The sequence below is a fragment of the Pleurodeles waltl genome, chromosome 12, assembly GCF_031143425.1.
Source record: "Pleurodeles waltl isolate 20211129_DDA chromosome 12, aPleWal1.hap1.20221129, whole genome shotgun sequence".
NCBI lineage: Eukaryota > Metazoa > Chordata > Amphibia > Caudata > Salamandridae > Pleurodeles > Pleurodeles waltl.
This window is the reverse complement of record NC_090451.1, coordinates 105,464,777-105,491,454: the sequence shown is the minus strand read 5'-3', so window position 1 is coordinate 105,491,454 and position 26,678 is coordinate 105,464,777. Positions and strand designations below refer to the sequence as shown.

The 26,678-nt window shown below is 43.5% G+C and overlaps 7 non-coding genes across 7 annotated transcripts; all 7 read left to right on the top strand.

Annotated features, from left to right (window-relative positions):
• Positions 1-3,317: 3,317 nt before the first annotated feature.
• TRNAI-AAU (transfer RNA isoleucine (anticodon AAU)) lies at positions 3,318-3,391 on the top strand. The gene has a single exon. It is a non-coding gene; the product is annotated as a tRNA-Ile (tRNA).
• Positions 3,392-6,984: 3,593 nt separating this feature from the next.
• On the top strand, positions 6,985-7,058 carry TRNAI-AAU (transfer RNA isoleucine (anticodon AAU)). The gene has a single exon. It is a non-coding gene; the product is annotated as a tRNA-Ile (tRNA).
• A 3,590-nt stretch (positions 7,059-10,648) lies between these two features.
• Positions 10,649-10,722, top strand: TRNAI-AAU (transfer RNA isoleucine (anticodon AAU)). Its single transcript has one exon. It is a non-coding gene; the product is annotated as a tRNA-Ile (tRNA).
• Positions 10,723-14,313: 3,591 nt separating this feature from the next.
• Positions 14,314-14,387, top strand: TRNAK-UUU (transfer RNA lysine (anticodon UUU)). Its single transcript has one exon. It is a non-coding gene; the product is annotated as a tRNA-Lys (tRNA).
• A 3,592-nt stretch (positions 14,388-17,979) lies between these two features.
• On the top strand, positions 17,980-18,053 carry TRNAI-AAU (transfer RNA isoleucine (anticodon AAU)). Its single transcript has one exon. It is a non-coding gene; the product is annotated as a tRNA-Ile (tRNA).
• Positions 18,054-21,645: 3,592 nt separating this feature from the next.
• On the top strand, positions 21,646-21,719 carry TRNAI-AAU (transfer RNA isoleucine (anticodon AAU)). The gene has a single exon. It is a non-coding gene; the product is annotated as a tRNA-Ile (tRNA).
• Positions 21,720-25,311: 3,592 nt separating this feature from the next.
• TRNAI-AAU (transfer RNA isoleucine (anticodon AAU)) lies at positions 25,312-25,385 on the top strand. Its single transcript has one exon. It is a non-coding gene; the product is annotated as a tRNA-Ile (tRNA).
• Positions 25,386-26,678: the final 1,293 nt, after the last annotated feature.

The following is a 26,678-nucleotide window of genomic DNA, read 5'->3' as shown; positions in this document are numbered from 1 at the left end:
TCAGGTGAACAGATTCTGGATAGTGATGCTATAGCTAGGATCAGAAACGTTACAGGGCAAAGGATAGGAAAATAATTAGGTGACAGAAGTATAGAAGTGGCTACAAGGGGGTGTGTCTCTTAAGAGGGCCGAAAGATACACTGAAGGCGAAGGTGAAGTGAAAGAAGAAAGAAAGATCAAAGGAAGTAGACAGTGATTGAGAGAAAACTCACAAAGGCAAATTGAGCAAAAGACAAGGCCTGGGGAGTTAGACTACTTCAATGCAAATTTACGCCGCAGATGAGCATGACAACTGACCCTTGTACAGTGGTGCTGAAACAATTTTCAGTGTGGGGGTGCTGCCATCAAAGGGCTTCTGAAAATACAGGAATTATACAAAGAACAAGTCCTGCGGAATGAGCCACGCACATTCAGAAAGAGTGGTGATGCGTTGGTTACTTATTGGTAATCTTCATTAGCCTTAGTCCATTGCGTCCTTGTGACAGTCATTACAAAGTAAGGTGATGTCACCTTCCAACAGGAAGAAAGAACAGGAAGATCCTTAAATGCTAGCCCCATGCACCCAACCTGGGTGCCAAGCCCTTGCCAAAGGACTGATGTGAAGGTGGGCAGGATGTAATGTTTGTGACAAAGACAAGATGGACTAAGGGTAATGCAGAGTTCAAAACATTGGTACTCAAATGCAAAACAGAAAAATTATTAAGCCATAATGCTTGACAAATGTATGCTCTGAGGACCAAGTAGCCACCCTAGGAATTTCCTAGATTGTTACTCACTGGAATTCAACCCAGGAGGTGGCCATTCCTCTCGTAGACCATCCCTGAACTGGAAGATATTCTAAAAAGCCTTGCAAAGCCTGAAAAATTGACAACTTAATCCACCTACTCAGAGTCATAAAAGTCACCTTCTTGTCTTTTCCAGGCTGTCCAAAAGTCACAAACAAGGAGTCGGTTTTCCTGAACTGCAGAGGCCTGGTGACATAAATGAAAAGAGCTCTTTAAACATCAAGTGTACTAAGCAAATGTTCCTCCGGAGAGGAAGGAGAGGGAATGAAAGAAGGAAGAATTATTTCCTAAGATCTATCAAAAATAGACTTAACCTTTGCAGCAAAGGTAAGGCTAGGCCTTAAAGTTACCCCATCTTCCAAAGTATCAAATGAAGAGAGGGCAGCATTTTAAGGCTCCCAGCTCCCCAATTGTTCTCAGCAAGGTGATAGGAAATAGGAAAATAACTTTATAGGAAACAATCTTTATGTCTACAGTATCCAGATCCTCAAAGAGATAAAATTGCAAAGCCTATAAAAGAGTAGGAAGATTCTGAGTTGGAGAAAAGGGATTTTTCAACTGGTCTTACAATTGACAAAAGATCAGAACAGTCTAGACACCAAAGATTGTAACATCTTCGAAGGTACAGAAAAGTCCCTAAAAACCTTTATCGCAAAGCAATGAGCTTTCAGAGTGGAACGAGATTCAAGTGAAACCCATTCAGAAGAAAATGCAAAATAGCAGACAAACTACAGGTAGGTGCCAAAAGATCATGAGCAGAACATCACGTCTCAAAAGACTTCCAGTTCTTTGAGTAAGACTTCGAAGTAGAAGGCCTGCTGGAGTGCTGAATTAACTCCACTAAGTAAGAGGGAAGACCCTTTGCTAGCAGTCCAGACTTCTCAACCTCCAAAGCGATAGAGTGAGTTGGAGCAAGAAGGTCAGGGACGACGTTCTGAGAGAGACACACTTGAGCAGTACCCAATGAGGTAGAAGAGCCAGGGTTCAGAAGAGGAAACCATGACATCTCTGGCCAATAAGGGCCCACAAGAATAAAGTTCACTCGCCCCTGCTGAGACTTGAAGAGAACCATCTGGATCAATAAAAAGTGGGGGAATGTATAAAGGAGACTTCTCAGCCACTTTATCACCAATACGTCCACTACCTAGGCTCCTTGTTCCGGAAGCCTGGATCAGAATCGACAAAGATGAGCATTGTCCTTGTTTGAAAAGAGATCCAGAAAGGGTTTCACAAACTCTCGGCATATCTCTCAAAACAACGACCTGGATAACGTCAACTCCAGCAAATTTGGAAACCTCCAGCTGTCTGCCATCACATTGTCGGTGCCCTTGATGTGTACTGCCGACGTGTGCAACAGGTTGATCTCTGCCCAATAACCCAATTGTTCTGCTATTGCATTGAGGGATTTTGAATGCATGCTTCACTGTTAGTTAATGTAAAAGACAGCTACCTTATTCTCTGTCTTTACTAGCACATTTTTTTGAGACAGATGATGATGGGAAAACTTCAAAGCCCTGAAGATTACCATCAACTCCATCTATTTCCATGACCTCCGACTCTCTAGGAAAGACCACTTGAATCGACAGGATCAGTCCAACACAGTAGCTCTCCAGCCAGGTTTGCTGGCATCTGTTGCGAGGAATTCAGGAGCATCCAGGTGTATTAGTGTCCACTTAGACCAGTGGTCTTCAAACTCTTTAATGCCGCATCCACCCAATGGGAAAAAAAACATTGGTGCCTCCCCTCTGAATTGTCCACAATTCTTCCATTAAATTGACACTGTTTAAATATGTCTAGACCTATTTAAACATTGCAGTTAAGTTCTGTTACTGTTTTAAAAATGCAATCAAATACATGACCCCAAATATACTATTCTGGTCAGGCCTGCCCTACTAACCAATTGCAGCGTCATGCTCTGCTGAGTAAACTGATCTCACGACAGTGAGGAATGCACAGGCCGGGTGGTGCCCGGCGCACGAAAGCGCGCCTTCTTGTGTTGTACGTCTCTTCGCGCAAATGCAAACTCAGATTTCCTGCACTGTGGCCGGCAGGAGAGACATGGGAAGGTGCAGTAGGGAAGGCTTGAGCAGCGAACCGTTGGCTATGTTTTGTTGTTACTTTGTTGACATGAGCTCAAGTAATTTGAAGCAGAAGGAACGGCCAGGCCTAAAAAAAAATCTCTTACCTCCAACGCCGAATGACCACTATAATTATAATATCTCAAAAGCAGCTGGCCTTGTAAACTTAATGACCAAGCAAGCCGATGCGTTTTGGGTTTTGTTGTAAAAGAATAAAAATACTATCCATCCTTTCCTTTTTTTCCGGCAACAAGCGATGTTACAAAGATATCACAGCACACAGTTTGATTGAGTGAAAGAAGAGGCACTGAGGCTGGCGTGCAGCACTCCACAGCTCTTGTTATTGTAATCCAGACAGGGGGCGGAAGGAGAAAAGTATGAAGGAATTGTGATAGTAAGACCAACTCTTCTACCTATCTGCATTTCATGGAAAAAGGATATCTGTAGTACTCATGGCCAGTTAGCTCAGTTGGTTAGAGCGTGGTGCTAATAACGCCAAGGTAGCGGGTTCGATCCCCGTACAGGCCATGTTGCATTTTTTCCCTCAACTAAACTCTTTTTTTCTCATTTAATCAAGCTCTTATAAATCCATGCACTCTGTTGCTCCAGTATACGTTCACTTTCCATTAGTCCTTCTTTTGCCACTACTGACCAAAGCTCAAGCCGGCAGCGCCAGTAGAACAACACAAGTACAAGGGATTGTCTCTCCAAGATGGAGACACTGCCTCAGACTATGTCTCGTGAGAGGTGGAGGGAGACCAAGAGCTGATTATTAGATGCGTGGGGATAAGAGGAACATAACTCAGGTGAACAGATTCTGGATAGTGATGCTATAGCTAGGATCAGCAACGTTACAGGGGAAAGGATAGGAAAATAATTAGGTGACAGAAGTATAGAAGTGGCTATAAAGGGGGTGTGTCTCTCAAGAGGGCCGAAAGATACACTGAAGGCAAAGGTGAAGTGAAAGAAGAAAGAAAGATCAAAGGAAGTCGACAGTGATTGAGAGAAAACTCACAAAGGCAAATTGAGCAAAAGACAAGGCCTGGGGAGTTAGACTACTTCAATGCAAATTTACGCCGCATATGAGCATGACAACTGACCCTTGTACAGTGGTGCTGAAACAATTTTCAGTGTGGGGGTGCTGCCATCAAAGGGCTTCTGAAAATCCAGGAATCATACAAAGAACTAGTCCTGCGGAATGAGCCACGCACATTCAGAAAGAGTGGTGATGCGTTGGTTACTTATTGGTAATCTTCATTAGCCTTAGTCCATTGCGTCCTTGTGACAGTCATTACAAAGTAAGGTGATGTGACCTTCCAACAGGAAGAAAGAACAGGAGGATCCTTAAATGCTAGCCCCATGCACCCAACCTGGGTGCCAAGCCCTTGCCAAAGGACTGATGGGAAGGTGGGCAGGATGTAATGTTTGTGACAAAGACAAGATGGACTAAGGGTAATGCAGAGTTCAAAACATTGGTACTCAAATGCAAAACAGAAAAATTATTAAGCCCTAATGCTTGACAAATGTATGATCTGAGGACCAAGTAGCCACCCTAGGAATTTCCTAGATTGTTACTCACTGGAATTCAACCCAGGAGGTGGCCATTCCTCTCGTAGACCATCCCTGAACTGGAAGATATTCTAAAAAGCCTTGCAAAGCCAGAAAAATTGACAACTTAATCCACCTACTCAGAGTCATAAAAGTCACCTTCTTGTCTTTTCCAGGCTGTCCAAAAGTCACAAACAAGGAGTCGGTTTTCCTGAACTGCAGAGGCCTGGTGACATAAATGAAAAGAGCTCTTTAAACATCAAGTGTATTCAGAAAATGTTCCTCCGGAGAGGAAGGAGAGGGAATGAAAGAAGGAAGAATTATTTCCTAAGATCTATCAAAAATAGACTTAACCTTTGCAGCAAAGGTAAGGCTAGGCCTTAAAGTTACCCCATCTTCCAAAGTATCAAATGAAGAGAGGACAGCATTTTAAGGCTCCCAGCTCACCAATTGTTCTCAGGAAGGTGATAGGAAATAGGAAAATAACTTTATAGGAAACAATCCTTATGTCTACAGTATCCAGATCCTCAAAGAGATAAAATTGCAAAGCCTATAAAAGAGTAGGAAGATTCTGAGTTGGAGAAAGGGATTTTTCAACTGGTCTTACAATTGACAAAAGATCAGAACAGTCTAGACACCAAAGACTGTAACATCGACGAAGGTACAGAAGAGTCCCTAAAAACCTTTATCGCAAAGCAATGAGCTTTCAGAGTGGAAAGAGATTCAAGTGAAACCCATTCAGAAGAAAATGCAAAATAGCAGACAAACTACAGCTAGGTGCCAAAAGATCATGAGCAGAACATCACGTCTCAAAAGACTTCCAGTTCTTTGAGTAAGACTTCGAAGTAGAAGGCCTGCTGGAGTGCTGAATTAACTCCACTAAGGAAGAGGAAAGACCCTTTGCTAGCAGTCCAGACTTCTCAACCTCCAAAGCGATAGAGTGAGTTGGAGCAAGAAGGTCAGGGACGACGTTCTGAGAGAGACACACTTGAGCAGTACCCAAGGAGGTAGAAGAGCCAGGGGTTCAGAAGAGGAAACCAATGACATCTCTGGCCAATAAGGGCCCACAAGAATAAAGTTCCCTCCCCCCTGCTGAGACTTGAAGAGAACCATCTGGATCAATAAAAAGTGGGGGAATGTATAAAGGAGACTTCTCAGCCACTTTATCACCAATACGTCCACTACCTAGGCTCCTTGTTCCGGAAGCCTGGATCAGAATCGACAAAGATGAGCATTGTCCTTGTTTGAAAAGAGATCCAGAAAGGGTTTCACAAACTCTCGGCATATCTCTCAAAACAACGACCTGGATAACGTCAACTCCAGCAAATTTGGAAACCTCCAGCTGTCTGCCATCACATTGTCGGTGCCCTTGATGTGTACTGCCGACGTGTGCAACAGGTTGATCTCTGCCCAATAACCCAATTGGTCTGCTATTGCATTGAGGGATTTTGAATGCATGCTTCACTGTTGGTTAATGTAAAAGACAGCTACCTTATTCTCTGTCTTTACTAGCACATTTTTTTGAGACATATGATGATGGGAAAACTTCAAAGCCTTGAAGATTACCATCAACTCCATCTATTTCCATGACCTCCGACTCTCTAGGAAAGACCACTTGAATCGACAGGATCAGTCCAACACAGTAGCTCTCCAGCCAGGTTTGCTGGCATCTGTTGCGAGGAATTCAGGAGCATCCAGGTGTATTAGTGTTCACTTAGACCAGTGGTCTTCAAACTCTTTAATGCCGCATCCACCCAATGGGGAAAAAAACATTGGTGCCTCCCCTCTGAATTGTCCACAATTCTTCTATTAAATTGACAATGTTTAAATATGTCTAGACCTATTTAAACATTGCAGTTAAGTTCTGTTACTGTTTTAAAAATGCAATCAAATACATTACCCCAAATATACTATTCTGGTCAGGCCTGCCCTACTAACCAATTGCAGCGTCATGCTCTGCTGAGTAAACTGATCTAACGACAGTGAGGAATGCACAGGCCGGGTGGTGCCCGGCGCACGAAAGCGCGCCTTCTTGTGTTGTACGTCTCTTCGCGCAAATGCAAACTCAGATTTCCTGCACTGTGGTCGGCAGGAGAGACATGGGAAGGCGCAGTAGGGAAGGCTTGAGCAACGAACCGTTGGCTATGTTTTGTTGTTACTTTGTTGACATGAGCTCAAGTAATTTGAAGCAGAAGGAACGGCCAGACCTAAAAAAAACTCTCTTACCTCCAACGCCGAATAACCACTATAATTATAATATCTCAAAAGCAGCTGGCCTTGTAAACGTAATGAGCAAGCAAGCCGATGCATTTTGGGTTTTGTTGTAAAAGAATAAAAATACTATCCATCCTTTCCCTTTTTTCCGGCAACAAGCGATGTTACAAAGATATCACAGCACACAGTGAGATTGAGTGAAAGAAGAGGCACTGAGGCTGGCGTGCAGCACTCCACAGCTCTTTTTATTGTAATCCAGACAGGGGGCGGAAGGAGAAAAGTATGAAGGAATTGCGATAGTAAGACCAACTCTTCTATCTATCTGCATTTCATGGAAAAAGGATTTCTGTAGTACTCATGGCCGGTTAGCTCAGTTGGTTAGAGCATGGTGCTAATAACGCCAAGGTCGCGGGTTCGATCCCCGTACGGGCCAGGTTGCATTTTTTCTCTCAACTAAACTCTTTTTTTCTCATTTAATCAAGCTCTTATAAATCCATACACTCTGTTGCTCCAGTATACGTTCACTTTCCATTAGTCCTCCTTTTGCCACTGCTGACCAAAGCTCAAGCCGCAGCGCCAGTAGAACAACACTAGTGCAAGGGATTGTCTCTCCAAGATGGAGACACTGCCTCAGACTATGTCTCGTGAGAGGTGGAGGGAGACCAAGAGCTGATTATTAGATGCGTGGGGATAAGAGGAACATAACTCAGGTGAACAGATTCTGGATAGTGATGCTATAGCTAGGATCAGCAACGTTACAGTGGAAAGGATAGGAAAATAATTAGGTGACAGAAGTATAGAAGTGGCTACAAGGGGGTGTGTCTCTCAAGAGGGCCGAAAGATACACTGAAGGCAAAGGTGAAGTGAAAGAAGAAAGAAAGATCAAAGGAAGTCGACAGTGATTGAGAGAAAACTCACAAAGGCAAATTGAGCAAAAGACAAGGCCTGGGGAGTTAGACTACTTCAATGCAAATTTACGCCGCAGATGAGCATGACAACTGACCCTTGTACAGTGGTGCTGAAACAATTTTCAGTGTGGGGGTGCTGCCATCAAAGGGCTTCTGAAAATCCAGGAATCATACAAAGAACTAGTCCTGCGGAATGAGCCACGCACATTCAGAAAGAGTGGTGATGCGTTGGTTACTTATTGGTAATCTTCATTAGCCTTAGTCCATTGCGTCCTTGTGACAGTCATTACAAAGTAAGGTGATGTGACCTTCCAACAGGAAGAAAGAACAGGAGGATCCTTAAATGCTAGCCCCATGCACCCAACCTGGGTGCCAAGCCCTTGCCAAAGGACTGATGGGAAGGTGGGCAGGATGTAATGTTTGTGACAAAGACAAGATGGACTAAGGGTAATGCAGAGTTCAAAACATTGGTACTCAAATGCAAAACAGAAAAATTATTAAGCCCTAATGCTTGACAAATGTATGATCTGAGGACCAAGTAGCCACCCTAGGAATTTCCTAGATTGTTACTCACTGGAATTCAACCCAGGAGGTGGCCATTCCTCTCGTAGACCATCCCTGAACTGGAAGATATTCTAAAAAGCCTTGCAAAGCCAGAAAAATTGACAACTTAATCCACCTACTCAGAGTCATAAAAGTCACCTTCTTGTCTTTTCCAGGCTGTCCAAAAGTCACAAACAAGGAGTCTGTTTTCCTGAACTGCAGAGGCCTGGTGACATAAATGAAAAGAGCTCTTTAAACATCAAGTGTATTCAGAAAATGTTCCTCCGGAGAGGAAGGAGAGGGAATGAAAGAAGGAAGAATTATTTCCTAAGATCTATCAAAAATAGACTTAACCTTTGCAGCAAAGGTAAGGCTAGGCCTTAAAGTTACCCCATCTTCCAAAGTATCAAATGAAGAGAGGACAGCATTTTAAGGCTCCCAGCTCACCAATTGTTCTCAGGAAGGTGATAGGAAATAGGAAAATAACTTTATAGGAAACAGTCTTTATGTCTACAGTATCCAGATCCTCAAAGAGATAAAATTGCAAAGCCTATAAAAGAGTAGGAAGATTCTGAGTTGGAGAAAGGGATTTTTCAACTGGTCTTACAATTGACAAAAGATCAGAACAGTCTAGACACCAAAGACTGTAACATCGACGAAGGTACAGAAGAGTCCCTAAAAACCTTTATCGCAAAGCAATGAGCTTTCAGAGTGGAAAGAGATTCAAGTGAAACCCATTCAGAAGAAAATGCAAAATAGCAGACAAACTACAGCTAGGTGCCAAAAGATCATGAGCAGAACATCACGTCTCAAAAGACTTCCAGTTCTTTGAGTAAGACTTCGAAGTAGAAGGCCTGCTGGAGTGCTGAATTAACTCCACTAAGGAAGAGGAAAGACCCTTTGCTAGCAGTCCAGACTTCTCAACCTCCAAAGCGATAGAGTGAGTTGGAGCAAGAAGGTCAGGGACGACGTTCTGAGAGAGACACACTTGAGCAGTACCCAAGGAGGTAGAAGAGCCAGGGGTTCAGAAGAGGAAACCAATGACATCTCTGGCCAATAAGGGCCCACAAGAATAAAGTTCCCTCCCCCTGCTGAGACTTGAAGAGAACCATCTGGATAAATAAAAAGTGGGGGAATGTATAAAGGAGACTTCTCAGCCACTTTATCACCAATACGTCCACTACCTAGGCTCCTTGTTCCGGAAGCCTGGATCAGAATCGACAAAGATGAGCATTGTCCTTGTTTGAAAAGAGATCCAGAAAGGGTTTCACAAACTCTCGGCATATCTCTCAAAACAACGACCTGGATAACGTCAACTCCAGCAAATTTGGAAACCTCCAGCTGTCTGCCATCACATTGTCGGTGCCCTTGATGTGTACTGCCGACGTGTGCAACAGGTTGATCTCTGCCCAATAACCCAATTGTTCTGCTATTGCATTGAGGGATTTTGAATGCATGCTTCACTGTTGGTTAATGTAAAAGACAGCTACCTTATTCTCTGTCTTTACTAGCACATTTTTTTGAGACATATGATGATGGGAAAACTTCAAAGCCTTGAAGATTACCATCAACTCCATCTATTTCCATGACCTCCGACTCTCTAGGAAAGACCACTTGAATCGACAGGATCAGTCCAACACAGTAGCTCTCCAGCCAGGTTTGCTGGCATCTGTTGCGAGGAATTCAGGAGCATCCAGGTGTATTAGTGTTCACTTAGACCAGTGGTCTTCAAACTCTTTAATGCCGCATCCACCCAATGGGGAAAAAAACATTGGTGCCTCCCCTCTGAATTGTCCACAATTCTTCTATTAAATTGACAATGTTTAAATATGTCTAGACCTATTTAAACATTGCAGTTAAGTTCTGTTACTGTTTTAAAAATGCAATCAAATACATTACCCCAAATATACTATTCTGGTCAGGCCTGCCCTACTAACCAATTGCAGCGTCATGCTCTGCTGAGTAAACTGATCTCACGACAGTGAGGAATGCACAGGCCGGGTGGTGCCCGGCGCACGAAAGCGCGCCTTCTTGTGTTGTACGTCTCTTCGCGCAAATGCAAACTCAGATTTCCTGCACTGTGGTCGGCAGGAGAGACATGGGAAGGCGCAGTAGGGAAGGCTTGAGCAACGAACCGTTGGCTATGTTTTGTTGTTACTTTGTTGACATGAGCTCAAGTAATTTGAAGCAGAAGGAACGGCCAGACCTAAAAAAAACTCTCTTACCTCCAACGCCGAATAACCACTATAATTATAATATCTCAAAAGCAGCTGGCCTTGTAAACGTAATGAGCAAGCAAGCCGATGCATTTTGGGTTTTGTTGTAAAAGAATAAAAATACTATCCATCCTTTCCCTTTTTTCCGGCAACAAGCGATGTTACAAAGATATCACAGCACACAGTGAGATTGAGTGAAAGAAGAGGCACTGAGGCTGGCGTGCAGCACTCCACAGCTCTTTTTATTGTAATCCAGACAGGGGGCGGAAGGAGAAAAGTATGAAGGAATTGCGATAGTAAGACCAACTCTTCTATCTATCTGCATTTCATGGAAAAAGGATTTCTGTAGTACTCATGGCCGGTTAGCTCAGTTGGTTAGAGCATGGTGCTAATAACGCCAAGGTCGCGGGTTCGATCCCCGTACGGGCCAGGTTGCATTTTTTCTCTCAACTAAACTCTTTTTTTCTCATTTAATCAAGCTCTTATAAATCCATACACTCTGTTGCTCCAGTATACGTTCACTTTCCATTAGTCCTTCTTTTGCTTCTGCTGACCAAAGCTGAAGGCGGCAGCGCCAGTAGAACAACACAAGTGCAAGGGATTGTCTCTCCAAGATGGAGACACTGCCTCAGACTATGTCTCGTGAGAGGTGGAGGGAGGCCAAGAGCTGATTATTAGATGCGAGGGGATAAGAGGAACATAACTCAGGTGAACAGATTCTGGATAGTGATGCTATAGCTAGGAACGGCAACGTTACAGGGGAAAGGATAGGAAAATAATTAGGTGACAGAAGTAAAGAAGTGGCTACAAGGGGGTGTGTCTCTTAAGAGGGCCGAAAGATACACTGAAGGCGAAGGTGAAGTAAAAGAAGAAAGAAAGATCAAAGGAAGTCGACAGTGATTGAGAGAAAACTCACAAAGGCAAATTGAGCAAAAGACAAGGCCTGGGGAGTTAGACTACTTCAATGCAAATTTACGCCGCAGATGAGCATGACAACTGACCCTTGTACAGTGGTGCTGAAACAATTTTCAGTGTGGGGGTGCTGCCATCAAAGGGCTTCTGAAAATCCAGGAATCATACAAAGAACAAGTCCTGCGGAATGAGCCACGCACATTCAGAAAGAATGGTGATGCGTTGGTTACTTATTGGTAATCTTCATTAGCCTTAGTCCATTGCGTCCTTGTGACAGTCATTACAAAGTAAGGTGATGTCACCTTCCAACAGGAAGAAAGAACAGGAGGATCCTTAAATGCTAGCCCCATGCACCCAACCTGGGTGCCAAGCCCTTGCCAAAGGACTGATGGGAAGGTGGGGAGGATGTAATGTTTGTGACAAAGTCAAGATGGACTAAGGGTAATGCAGATTTCAAAACATTGGTACTCAAATGCAAAACAGAAAAATTATTAAGCCCTACTGCTTGACAAATGTATGCTCTGAGGACCAAGTAGCCACCCTAGGAATTTCCTAGATTGTTACTCACTGGAATTCAACCCAGGAGGTGGCCATTCCTCTCGTAGACCATCCCTGAACTGGAAGATATTCTAAAAAGCCTTGCAAAGCCAGAAAAATTGACAACTTAAGTCACCTACTCAGAGTCATGAAAGTCACCTTCTTGTCTTTTCCAGGCTGTCCAAAAGTCACAAACAAGGAGTCGTTTTTCCTGAACTGCAGAGGCCTGGTGACATAAATGAAAAGAGCTCTTTAAACATCAAGTGTATTCAGAAAATGTTCCTCCGGAGAGGAAGGAGAGGGAATGAAAGAAGGAAGAATTATTTCCTAAGATCTTTCAAAAATAGACTTAACCTTTGCAGCAAAGGTAAGGCTAGGCCTTAAAGTTACCCCATCTTCCAAAGTTTCAAATGAAGAGAGGACAGCATTTTAAGGCTCCCAGCTCACCAATTGTTCTCAGCAAGGTGATAGGAAATAGGAAAATAACTTTATAGGAAACAATCTTTATGTCTACAGTATCCAGATCCTCAAAGAGATAAAATTGCAAAGCCTATAAAAGAGTAGGAAGATTCTGAGTTGGAGAAAAGGATTTTTCAACTGGTCTTACAATTGACAAAAGATCAGAACAGTCTAGACACCAAAGACTGTAACATCGACGAAGGTACAGAAAAGTCCCTAAAAACCTTTATCGCAAAGCAATGAGCTTTCAGAGTGGAAAGAGATTCAACTGAAACCCATTCAGAAGAAAATGCAAAATAGCAGACAAACTACAGGTAGGTGCCAAAAAATCATGAGCAGAACATCACGTCTCAAAAGACTTCCAGTTCTTTGAGTAAGACTTCGAAGTAGAAGGCCTGCTGGAGTGCTGAATTAACTCCACTAAGGAAGAGGAAAGACCCTTTGCTAGCAGTCCAGACTTCTCAACCTCCAAAGCGATAGAGTGAGTTGGAGCAAGAAGGTCAGGGACGACGTTCTGAGAGAGACACACTTGAGCAGTACCCAAGGAGGTAGAAGAGCCAGGGGTTCAGAAGAGGAAACCATGACATCTCTGGCCAATAAGGGCCCACAAGAATAAAGTTCCCTCCCCCTTGCTGAGACTTGAAGAGAACCATCTGGATCAATAAAAAGTGGGGGAATGTATAAAGGAGACTTCTCAGCCACTTTATCACCAATACGTCCACTACCTAGGCTCCTTGTTCCGGAAGCCTGGATCAGAATCAACAAAGATGAGCATTGTCCTTGTTTGAAAAGAGATCCAGAAAGGGTTTCACAAACTCTCGGCATATCTCTCAAAACAACGACCTGGATAACGTCAACTCCAGCAAATTTGGAATCCTCCAGCTGTCTGCCATCACATTGTTGGTGCCCTTGATGTGTACTGCCGACGTGTGCAACAGGTTGATCTCTGCCCAATAACCCAATTGTTCTGCTATTGCATTGAGGGATTTTGAATGCATGCTTCACTGTTGGTTAATGTAAAAGACAGCTACCTTATTCTCTGTCTTTACTAGCACATTTTTTTGAGACAGATGATGATGGGAAAACTTCAAAGCCTTGAAGATTACCATCAACTCCATCTATTTCCATGACCTCCGACTCTCTAGGAAAGACCACTTGAATCGACAGGATCAGTCCAACACAGTAGCTCTCCAGCCAAGTTTGCTGGCATCTGTTGCGAGGAATTCAGGAGCATCCAGGTGTATTAGTGTCCACTTAGACCAGTGGTCTTCAAACTCTTTAATGCCCCATCCACCCAATGGGAAAAAAAACATTGGTGCCTCCCCTCTGAATTGTCCACAATTCTTCTATTAAATTGACACTGTTTAAATATGTCTAGACCTATTTAAACATTGCAGTTAAGTTCTGTTACTGTTTTAAAAATGCAATCAAATACATGACCCCAAATATACTATTCTGGTCAGGCCTGCCCTACTAACCAATTGCAGCGTCATGCTCTGCTGAGTAAACTGATCTCACGACAGTGAGGAATGCACAGGCCGGGTGGTGCCAGGTGCACAAAAGCGCGCCTTCTTGTGTTGTACGTCTCTTCGCGCAAATGCAAACTCAGATTTCCTGCACTGTGGTCGGCAGGAGAGACATGGGAAGGCGCAGTCGGGAAGGCTTGAGCAATGAACCGTTGGCTATGTTTTGTTGTTACTTTGTTGACATGAGCTCAAGTAATTTGAAGCAGAAGGAACGGCCAGACCTAAAAAAAACTCTCTTACCTCCAACGCCGAATAACCACTATAATTATAATATCTCAAAAGCAGCTGGCCTTGTAAACTTAATGAGCAAGCAAGCCGATGCATTTTGGGTTTTGTTGTAAAAGAATAAAAATACTATCCATCCTTTCCTTTTTTTCCGGCAACAAGCAATGTTACAAAGATATCACAGCACACAGTGAGATTGAGTGAAAGAAGAGGCACTGAGGCTGGTGTGCAGCACTCCACAGCTCTTGTTATTGTAATCCAGACAGGGGGCGGAAGGAGAAAAGTATGAAGGAATTGCGATAGTAAGACCAACTCTTCTATCTATCTGCATTTCATGGAAAAAGGATATCTGTAGTAGTCATGGCCGGTTAGCTCAGTTGGTTAAAGCGTGGTGCTTTTAACGCCAAGGTCGCGGGTTCGATCCCCGTACGGGCCAGGTTGCATTTTTTCTCTCAACTAAACTCTTTTTTTCTCATTTAATCAAGCTCTTATAAATCCATACACTCTGTTGCTCCAGTATACGTTCACTTTCCATTAGTCCTTCTTTTGCCACTGCTGACCAAAGCTCAAGCCGGCAGCGCCAGTAGAACAACACAAGTGCAAGGGATTGTCTCTCCAAGATGGAGACACTGCCTCAGACTATGTCTCGTGAGAGGTGGAAGGAGACCAAGAGCTGATTATTAGATGCGTGGGGATAAGAGGAACATAACTCAGGTGAACAGATTCTGGATAGTGATGCTATAGCTAGGATCAGCAAAGTTACAGGGGAAAGGATAGGAAAATAATTAGGTGACAGAAGTATAGAAGTGGCTTCAAGGGGGTGTGTCTCTCAAGAGGGCCGAAAGATACACTGAAGGCGAAGGTGAAGTGAAAGAAGAAAGAAAGATCAAAGGAAGTCGACAGTGATTGAGAGAAAACTCACAAAGGCAAATTGAGCAAAAGACAAGGCCTGGGGAGTTAGACTACTTCAATGCAAATTTACGCCGCAGATGAGCATGACAACTGACCCTTGTACAGTGGTGCTGAAACAATTTTCAGTGTGGGGGTGCTGCCATCAAAGGGCTTCTGAAAATCCAGGAATCATACAAAGAACAAGTCCTGCGGAATGAGCCACGCACATTCAGAAAGAATGGTGATGCGTTGGTTACTTATTGGTAATCTTCATTAGCCTTAGTCCATTGCGTCCTTGTGACAGTCATTACAAAGTAAGGTGATGTCACCTTCCAACAGGAAGAAAGAACAGGAGGATCCTTAAATGCTAGCCCCATGCACCCAACCTGGGTGCCAAGCCCTTGCCAAAGGACTGATGGGAAGGTGGGCAGGATGTAATGTTTGTGACAAAGACAAGGTGGACTAAGGGTAATGCAGAGTTCAAAACATTGGTACTCAAATGCAAAACAGAAAAATTATTAAGCCCTAATGCTTGACAAATGTATGATCTGAGGACCAAGTAGCCACCCTAGGAATTTCCTAGATTGTTACTCACTGGAATTCAACCCAGGAGGTGGCCATTCCTCTCGTAGACCATCCCTGAACTGGAAGATATTCTAAAAAGCCTTGCAAAGCCAGAAAAATTGACAACTTAATCCACCTACTCAGAGTCATAAAAGTCACCTTCTTGTCTTTTCCAGGCTGTCCAAAAGTCACAAACAAGGAGTCGGTTTTCCTGAACTGCAGAGGCCTGGTGACATGAATGAAAAGAGCTCTTTAAACATCAAGTGTATTCAGCAAATGTTCCTCCGGAGAGGAAGGAGAGGGAATGAAAGAAGGAAGAATTATTTCCTAAGATCTATCAAAAATAGACTTAACCTTTGCAGCAAAGGTAAGGCTAGGCCTTAAAGTTACCCCATCTTCCAAGGTATCAAATGAAGAGAGGACAGCATTTTAAGGCTCCCAGCTCCCCAATTGTTCTCAGCAAGGTGATAGGAAATAGGAAAATAACTTTATAGGAAACAATCTTTATGTCTACAGTATCCAGATCCTCAAAGAGATAAAATTGCAAAGCCTATAAAAGAGTAGGAAGATTCTGAGTTGGAGAAAAGGGATTTTTCAACTGGTCTTACAATTGACAAAAGATCAGAACAGTCTAGACACCAAAGACTGTAACATCGACGAAGGTACAGAAAAGTCCCTAAAAACCTTTATCGCAAAGCAATGAGCTTTCAGAGTGGAAAGAGATTCAAGTGAAACCCATTCAGAAGAAAATGCAAAATAGCAGACAAACTACAGGTAGGTGCCAAAAGATCATGAGCAGAACTTCACGTCTCAAAAGACTTCCAGTTCTTTGAGTAAGACTTCGAAGTAGAAGGCCTGCTGGAGTGCTGAATTAACTCCACTAAGGAAGAGGAAAGACCCTTTGCTAGCAGTCCAGTCTTCTCAACCTCCAAAGCGATAGAGTGAGTTGGAGCAAGAAGGTCAGGGACGACGTTCTGACAGAGACACACTTGAGCAGTACTCAAGGAGGTAGAAGAGCCAGGGGTTCAGAAGAGGAAACCATGACATCTCTGGCCAATAAGGGCCCACAAGAATAAAGTTCCCTCCCCCCTCCTGAGACTTGAAGAGAACCATCTGGATCAATAAAAAGTGGGGGAATGTATAAAGGAGACTTCTCAGCCACTTTATCACCAATACGTCCACTACCTAGGCTCCTTGTTCCGGAAGCCTGGATCAGAATCGACAAAGATGAGCATTGTCCTTGTTTGAAAAGAGATCCAGAAAGGGTTTCACAAACTCTCGGCATATCTCTCAAAACAACGACCTGGATAACGTCAACTCCAGCAAATTTGGAAACCTCCAGCTGTCTGCCATCACATTGTCGGTGCCCTTGATGTGTACTGCCGACGTGTGCAACAGGTTGATCTCTGCCCAATAACCCAATTGTTCTGCTATTGCATTGAGGGATTTTGAATGCATGCTTCACTGTTGGTTAATGTAAAAGACAGCTACCTTATTCTCTGTCTTTACTAGCACATTTTTTTGAGACAGATGATGATGGGAAAACTTCAAAGCCCTGTAGATTACCATCAACTCCATCTATTTCCATGACCTCCGACTCTCTAGGAAAGACCACTTGAATCGACAGGATCAGTCCAACACAGTAGCTCTCCAGCCAGGTTTGCTGGCATCTGTTGCGAGGATTCAGGAGCATCCAGGTATATTAGTGTCCACTTAGACCAGTGGTCTTCAAACTCTTTAATGCCGCATCCACCCAATGGGAAAAAAAAACATTGGTGCCTCCCCTCTGAATTGTCCACAATTCTTCTATTAAATTGACACTGTTTAAATATGTCTAGACCTATTTAAACATTGCAGTTAAGTTCTGTTACTGTTTTAAAAATGCAATCAAATACTTGACCCCAAATATACTATTCTGGTCAGGCCTGCCCTACTAACCAATTGCAGCGTCATGCTTTGCTGAGTAAACTGATCTCACGACAGTGAGGATTGCACAGGCCGGGTGGTGCCCGGCGCACAAAAGCGCGCCTTCTTGTGTTGTACGTCTCTTCGCGCAAATGCAAACTCAGATTTCCTGCACTGTGGTCGGCAGGAGAGACATGGGAAGGCGCAGTAGGGAAGGCTTGAGCAACGAACCGTTGGCTATGTTTTGTTGTTACTTTGTTGACATGAGCTCAAGTAATTTGAAGCAGAAGGAACGGCCAGACCTAAAAAAAACTCTCTTACCTCCAACGCCGAATAACCACTATAATTATAATATCTCAAAAGCAGCTGGCCTTGTAAACTTAATGACCAAGCAAGCCGATGCATTTTGGGTTTTGTTGTAAACGAATAAAAATACTATCCATCCTTTCCTTTTTTTCCGGCAACAAGCGATGTTACAAAGATATCACAGCACACAGTGAGATTGAGTGAAAGAAGAGGCACTGAGGCTGGCGTGCAGCACTCCACAGCTCTTGTTATTGTAATTCAGACAGGGGGCGGAAGGAGAAAAGTATGAAGGAATTGCGATAGTGAGACCAACTCTTCTATCTATCTGCATTACAAGGAAAAAGGATAGCTTTAGTACTCATGGCTGGTTAGCTCAGTTGGTTAGAGCGTGGAGCTAATAACGCCAAGGTCGTGGGTTCGATCCCCGTACGGGCCAGGTTGCATTTTTTCTCTCAACTAAACTCTTTTTTTCTCATTTAATCAAGCTCTTATAAACCCATACACTCTGTTGCTCCAGTATACGTTCACTTTCCATTAGTCCTTATTTTGCCACTGCTGACCAAAGCTCAAGCCGGCAGCACCAGTAGAACAACACAAGTGCAAGGGATTGTCTCTCCAAGATGGAGACACTGCCTCAGACTATGTCTCGTGAGAGGTGGAGGGAGACCAAGAGCTGATTATTAGATGCGTGGGGATAAGAGGAACATAACTCAGGTGAACAGATTCTGGATAGTGATGCTATAGCTAGGATCAGCAACGTTATAGGGCAAAGGATAGGAAAATAATTAGGTGACAGAAGTATAGAAGTGTCTACAAGGGGGTGTGTCTCTTAAGAGGGCCGAAAGATACACTGAAGGCGAAGGTGAAGTGAAAGAAGAAAGAAAGATCAAAGGAAGTCGACAGTGATTGAGAGAAAACTCACAAAGGCAAATTGAGCAAAAGACAAGGCCTGGGGAGTTAGACTACTTCAATGCAAATTTACGCCGCAGATGAGCATGAAAACTGACCCTTGTACAGTGGTGCTGAAACAATTTTCAGTGTGGGGGTGCTGCCATCAAAGGGCTTCTGAAAATCCAGGAATTATACAAAGAACAAGTCCTGCGGAATGAGCCACGTACATTCAGAAAGAGTGGTGATGCGTTGGTTACTTATTGGTAATCTTCATTAGCCTTAGTCCATTGCGTCCTTGTGACAGTCATTACAAAGTAAGGTGATGTCACCTTCCAACAGGAAGAAAGAACAGGAAGATCCTTAAATGCTAGCCCCATGCACCCAACCTGGGTGCCAAGCCCTTGCCAAAGGACTGATGGGAAGGTGGGCAGGATGTAATGTTTGTGACAAAGACAAGATGGACTATGGGTAATGCAGAGTTCAAAACATTGGTACTCAAATGCAAAACAGAAAAATTATTAAGCCATAATGCTTGACAAATGTATGCTCTGAGGACCAAGTAGCCACCCTAGGAATTTCCTAGATTGTTACTCACTGGAATTCAACCCAGGAGGTGGCCATTCCTCTCGTAGACCATCCCTGAACTGGAAGATATTCTAAAAAGCCTTGCAGAGCCAGAAAAATTGACAACTTAATCCACCTACTCAGAGTCATAAAAGTCACCTTCTTGTCTTTTCCAGGCTGTCCAAAAGTCACAAACAAGGAGTCAGTTTTCCTGAACTGCAGAGGCCTGGTGACATGAATGAAAAGAGCTCTTTAAACATCAAGTGTATTCAGCAAATGTTCCTCCGGAGAGGAAGGAGAGGGAATGAAAGAAGGAAGAATTATTTCCTAAGATCTATCAAAAATAGACTTAACCTTTGCAGCAAAGGTAAGGCTAGGCCTTAAAGTTACCCCATCTTCCAAGGTATCAAATGAAGAGAGGACAGCATTTTAAGGCTCCCAGCTCCCCAATTGTTCTCAGCAAGGTGATAGGAAATAGGAAAATAACTTTATAGGAAACAATCTTTATGTCTACAGTATCCAGATCCTCAAAGAGATAAAATTGCAAAGCCTATAAAAGAGTAGGAAGATTCTGAGTTGGAGAAAAGGGATTTTTCAACTGGTCTTACAATTGACAAAAGATCAGAACAGTCTAGACACCAAAGACTGTAACATCGACGAAGGTACAGAAAAGTCCCTAAAAACCTTTATCGCAAAGCAATGAGCTTTCAGAGTGGAAAGAGATTCAAGTGAAACCCATTCAGAAGAAAATGCAAAATAGCAGACAAACTACAGGTAGGTGCCAAAAGATCATGAGCAGAACTTCACGTCTCAAAAGACTTCCAGTTCTTTGAGTAAGACTTCGAAGTAGAAGGCCTGCTGGAGTGCTGAATTAACTCCACTAAGGAAGAGGAAAGACCTTTTGCTAGCAGTCCAGTCTTCTCAACCTCCAAAGCGATAGAGTGAGTTGGAGCAAGAAGGTCAGGGACGACGTTCTGACAGAGACACACTTGAGCAGTACTCAAGGAGGTAGAAGAGCCAGGGGTTCAGAAGAGGAAACCATGACATCTCTGGCCAATAAGGGCCCACAAGAATAAAGTTCCCTCCCCCCTCCTGAGACTTGAAGAGAACCATCTGGATCAATAAAAAGTGGGGGAATGTATAAAGGAGACTTCTCAGCCACTTTATCACCAATACGTCCACTACCTAGGCTCCTTGTTCCGGAAGCCTGGATCAGAATCGACAAAGATGAGCATTGTCCTTGTTTGAAAAGAGATCCAGAAAGGGTTTCACAAACTCTCGGCATATCTCTCAAAACAACGACCTGGATAACGTCAACTCCAGCAAATTTGGAAACCTCCAGCTGTCTGCCATCACATTGTCGGTGCCCTTGATGTGTACTGCCGACGTGTGCAACAGGTTGATCTCTGCCCAATAACCCAATTGTTCTGCTATTGCATTGAGGGATTTTGAATGCATGCTTCACTGTTGGTTAATGTAAAAGACAGCTACCTTATTCTCTGTCTTTACTAGCACATTTTTTTGAGACAGATGATGATGGGAAAACTTCAAAGCCCTGTAGATTACCATCAACTCCATCTATTTCCATGACCTCCGACTCTCTAGGAAAGACCACTTGAATCGACAGGATCAGTCCAACACAGTAGCTCTCCAGCCAGGTTTGCTGGCATCTGTTGCGAGGATTCAGGAGCATCCAGGTATATTAGTGTCCACTTAGACCAGTGGTCTTCAAACTCTTTAATGCCGCATCCACCCAATGGGAAAAAAAAACATTGGTGCCTCCCCTCTGAATTGTCCACAATTCTTCTATTAAATTGACACTGTTTAAATATGTCTAGACCTATTTAAACATTGCAGTTAAGTTCTGTTACTGTTTTAAAAATGCAATCAAATACATGACCCCAAATATACTATTCTGGTCAGGCCTGCCCAACTAACCAATTGCAGCGTCATGCTTTGCTGAGTAAACTGATCTCACGACAGTGAGGATTGCACAGGCCGGGTGGTGCCCGGCGCACAAAAGCGCGCCTTCTTGTGTTGTACGTCTCTTCGCGCAAATGCAAACTCAGATTTCCTGCACTGTGGTCGGCAGGAGAGACATGGGAAGGCGCAGTAGGGAAGGCTTGAGCAACGAACCGTTGGCTATGTTTTGTTGTTACTTTGTTGACATGAGCTCAAGTAATTTGAAGCAGAAGGAACGGCCAGACCTAAAAAAAACTCTCTTACCTCCAACGCCGAATAACCACTATAATTATAATATCTCAAAAGCAGCTGGCCTTGTAAACTTAATGACCAAGCAAGCCGATGCATTTTGGGTTTTGTTGTAAACGAATAAAAATACTATCCATCCTTTCCTTTTTTTCCGGCAACAAGCGATGTTACAAAGATATCACAGCACACAGTGAGATTGAGTGAAAGAAGAGGCACTGAGGCTGGCGTGCAGCACTCCACAGCTCTTGTTATTGTAATTCAGACAGGGGGCGGAAGGAGAAAAGTATGAAGGAATTGCGATAGTGAGACCAACTCTTCTATCTATCTGCATTACAAGGAAAAAGGATAGCTTTAGTACTCATGGCTGGTTAGCTCAGTTGGTTAGAGCGTGGAGCTAATAACGCCAAGGTCGTGGGTTCGATCCCCGTACGGGCCAGGTTGCATTTTTTCTCTCAACTAAACTCTTTTTTTCTCATTTAATCAAGCTCTTATAAACCCATACACTCTGTTGCTCCAGTATACGTTCACTTTCCATTAGTCCTTATTTTGCCACTGCTGACCAAAGCTCAAGCCGGCAGCACCAGTAGAACAACACAAGTGCAAGGGATTGTCTCTCCAAGATGGAGACACTGCCTCAGACTATGTCTCGTGAGAGGTGGAGGGAGACCAAGAGCTGATTATTAGATGCGTGGGGATAAGAGGAACATAACTCAGGTGAACAGATTCTGGATAGTGATGCTATAGCTAGGATCAGCAACGTTATAGGGCAAAGGATAGGAAAATAATTAGGTGACAGAAGTATAGAAGTGTCTACAAGGGGGTGTGTCTCTTAAGAGGGCCGAAAGATACACTGAAGGCGAAGGTGAAGTGAAAGAAGAAAGAAAGATCAAAGGAAGTCGACAGTGATTGAGAGAAAACTCACAAAGGCAAATTGAGCAAAAGACAAGGCCTGGGGAGTTAGACTACTTCAATGCAAATTTACGCAGCAGATGAGCATGACAACTGACCCTTGTACAGTGGTGCTGAAACAATTTTCAGTGTGGGGGTGCTGCCATCAAAGGGCTTCTGAAAATCCAGGAATTATACAAAGAACAAGTCCTGCGGAATGAGCCACGCACATTCAGAAAGAGTGGTGATGCGTTGGTTACTTATTGGTAATCTTCATTAGCCTTAGTCCATTGCGTCCTTGTGACAGTCATTACAAAGTAAGGTGATGTCACCTTCCAACAGGAAGAAAGAACAGGAAGATCCTTAAATGCTAGCCCCATGCACCCAACCTGGGTGCCAAGCCCTTGCCAAAGGACTGATGGGAAGGTGGGCAGGATGTAATGTTTGTGACAAAGACAAGATGGACTATGGGTAATGCAGAGTTCAAAACATTGGTACTCAAATGCAAAACAGAAAAATTATTAAGCCATAATGCTTGACAAATGTATGCTCTGAGGACCAAGTAGCCACCCTAGGAATTTCCTAGATTGTTACTCACTGGAATTCAACCCAGGAGGTGGCCATTCCTCTCGTAGACCATCCCTGAACTGGAAGATATTCTAAAAAGCCTTGCAAAGCCAGAAAAATTGACAACTTAATCCACCTACTCAGAGTCATAAAAGTCACCTTCTTGTCTTTTCCAGGCTGTCCAAAAGTCACAAACAAGGAGTCGGTTTTCCTGAACTGCAGAGGCCTGGTGACATGAATGAAAAGAGCTCTTTAAACATCAAGTGTATTCAGCAAATGTTCCTCCGGAGAGGAAGGAGAGGGAATGAAAGAAGGAAGAATTATTTCCTAAGATCTATCAAAAATAGACTTAACCTTTGCAGCAAAGGTAAGGCTAGGCCTTAAAGTTACCCCATCTTCCAAGGTATCAAATGAAGAGAGGACAGCATTTTAAGGCTCCCAGCTCCCCAATTGTTCTCAGCAAGGTGATAGGAAATAGGAAAATAACTTTATAGGAAACAATCTTTATGTCTACAGTATCCAGATCCTCAAAGAGATAAAATTGCAAAGCCTATAAAAGAGTAGGAAGATTCTGAGTTGGAGAAAAGGGATTTTTCAACTGGTCTTACAATTGACAAAAGATCAGAACAGTCTAGACACCAAAGACTGTAACATCGACGAAGGTACAGAAAAGTCCCTAAAAACCTTTATCGCAAAGCAATGAGCTTTCAGAGTGGAAAGAGATTCAAGTGAAACCCATTCAGAAGAAAATGCAAAATAGCAGACAAACTACAGGTAGGTGCCAAAAGATCATGAGCAGAACTTCACGTCTCAAAAGACTTCCAGTTCTTTGAGTAAGACTTCGAAGTAGAAGGCCTGCTGGAGTGCTGAATTAACTCCACTAAGGAAGAGGAAAGACCCTTTGCTAGCAGTCCAGTCTTCTCAACCTCCAAAGCGATAGAGTGAGTTGGAGCAAGAAGGTCAGGGACGACGTTCTGACAGAGACACACTTGAGCAGTACTCAAGGAGGTAGAAGAGCCAGGGGTTCAGAAGAGGAAACCATGACATCTCTGGCCAATAAGGGCCCACAAGAATAAAGTTCCCTCCCCCCTCCTGAGACTTGAAGAGAACCATCTGGATCAATAAAAAGTGGGGGAATGTATAAAGGAGACTTCTCAGCCACTTTATCACCAATACGTCCACTACCTAGGCTCCTTGTTCCGGAAGCCTGGATCAGAATCGACAAAGATGAGCATTGTCCTTGTTTGAAAAGAGATCCAGAAAGGGTTTCACAAACTCTCGGCATATCTCTCAAAACAACGACCTGGATAACGTCAACTCCAGCAAATTTGGAAACCTCCAGCTGTCTGCCATCACATTGTCGGTGCCCTTGATGTGTACTGCCGACGTGTGCAACAGGTTGATCTCTGCCCAATAACCCAATTGTTCTGCTATTGCATTGAGGGATTTTGAATGCATGCTTCACTGTTGGTTAATGTAAAAGACAGCTACCTTATTCTCTGTCTTTACTAGCACATTTTTTTGAGACAGATGATGATGGGAAAACTTCAAAGCCCTGAAGATTACCATCAACTCCATCTATTTCCATGACCTCCGACTCTCTAGGAAAGACCACTTGAATCGACAGGATCAGTCCAACACAGTAGCTCTCCAGCCAGGTTTGCTGGCATCTGTTGCGAGGATTCAGGAGCATCCAGGTATATTAGTGTCCACTTAGACCAGTGGTCTTCAAACTCTTTAATGCCGCATCCACCCAATGGGGAAAAAAAACATTGGTGCCTCCCCTCTGAATTGTCCACAATTCTTCTATTAAATTGACACTGTTTAAATATGTCTAGACCTATTTAAACATTGCAGTTAAGTTCTGTTACTGTTTTAAAAATGCAATCAAATACATGACCCCAAATATACTATTCTGGTCAGGCCTGCCCTACTAACCAATTGCAGCGTCATGCTTTGCTGAGTAAACTGATCTCACGACAGTGAGGATTGCACAGGCCGGGTGGTGCCCGGCGCACAAAAGCGCGCCTTCTTGTGTTGTACGTCTCTTCGCGCAAATGCAAACTCAGATTTCCTGCACTGTGGTCGGCAGGAGAGACATGGGAAGGCGCAGTAGGGAAGGCTTGAGCAACGAACCGTTGGCTATGTTTTGTTGTTACTTTGTTGACATGAGCTCAAGTAATTTGAAGCAGAAGGAACGGACAGACCTAAAAAAAACTCTCTTACCTCCAACGCCGAATAACCACTATAATTATAATATCTAAAAAGCAGCTGGCCTTGTAAACTTAATGAGCAAGCAAGCCGATGCATTTTGGGTTTTGTTGTAAAAGAATAAAAATACTATCCATCCTTTCCTTTTTTTCCGGCAACAAGCGATGTTACAAAGATATCACAGCACACAGTGAGATTGAGTGAAAGAAGAGGCACTGAGGCTGGCGTGCAGCACTCCACAGCTCTTGTTATTGTAATCCAGACAGGGGGCGGAAGTAGAAAAGTATGAAGGAATTGCGATAGTAAGACCAACTCGTCTCTCTATCTGCATTTCATGGAAAAAGGATATCTGTAGAACTCATGGCCGGTTAGCGCAGTTGGTTAGAGCGTGGTGCTAATAACGCCAAGGTCGCGGGTTCGATCCCCGTACGGGCCAGGTTGCATTTTTTCTCTCAACTAAACTCTTTTTTTCTCATTTAATCAAGCTCTTATAAATCCATACACTCTGTTGCTCCAGTATACGTTCACTTTCCATTAGTCCTTCTTTTGCCACTGCTGACCAAAGCTCAAGCCGGCAGCGCCAGTAGAAAAACACAAGTGCAAGGGATTGTCTCTCCAAGATGGAGACACTGCCTCAGACTATGTCTCGTGAGAGGTGGAGGGAGACCAAGAGCTGATTATTAGATGCGTGGGGATAAGAGGAACATAACTCAGGTGAACAGATTCTGGATAGTGATGCTATAGCTAGGATCAGCAACGTTACAGGGGAAAGGATAGGAAAATAATTAGGTGACAGAAGTATAGAAGTGGCTACAAAGGGGTGTGTCTCTTAAGAGGGCCGAAAGATACACTGAAGGCGAAGGTGAAGTGAAAGAAGAAAGAAAGATCAAAGGAAGTCGACAGTGATTGAGAGAAAACTCACAAAGGCAAATTGAGCAAAAGACAAGGCCTGGGGAGTTAGACTACTTCAATGCAAATTTACGCTGCAGATGAGCATGACAACTGACCCTTGTACAGTGGTGCTGAAACAATTTTCAGTGTGGGGGTGCTGCCATCAAAGGGCTTCTGAAAATCCAGGAATCATACAAAGAACTAGTCCTGCGGAATGAGCCACGCACATTCAGAAAGAGTGGTGATGCGTTGGTTACTTATTGGTAATCTTCATTAGCCTTAGTCCATTGCGTCCTTGTGACAGTCATTACAAAGTAAGGTGATGTCACCTTCCAACAGGAAGAAAGAACAGGAGGATCCTTAAATGCTAGCCCCATGCACCCAACCTGGGTGCCAAGCCCTTGCCAAAGGACTGATGGGAAGGTGGGCAGGATGTAATGTTTGTGACAAAGACAAGATGGACTAAGGGTAATGCAGAGTTCAAAACATTGGTACTCAAATGCAAAACAGAAAAATTATTAAGCCATAATGCTTGACAAATGTATGCTCTGAGGACCAAGTAGCCACCCTAGGAATTTCCTAGATTGTTACTCACTGGAATTCAACCCAGGAGGTGGCCATTCCTCTCGTAGACCATCCCTGAACTGGAAGATATTCTAAAAAGCCTTGCAAAGCCAGAAAAATTGACAACTTAATCCACCTACTCAGAGTCATAAAAGTCACCTTCTTGTCTTTTCCAGGCTGTCCAAAAGTCACAAACAAGGAGTCGGTTTTCCTGAACTGCAGAGGCCTGGTGACATAAATGAAAAGAGCTCTTTAAACATCAAGTGTATTCAGA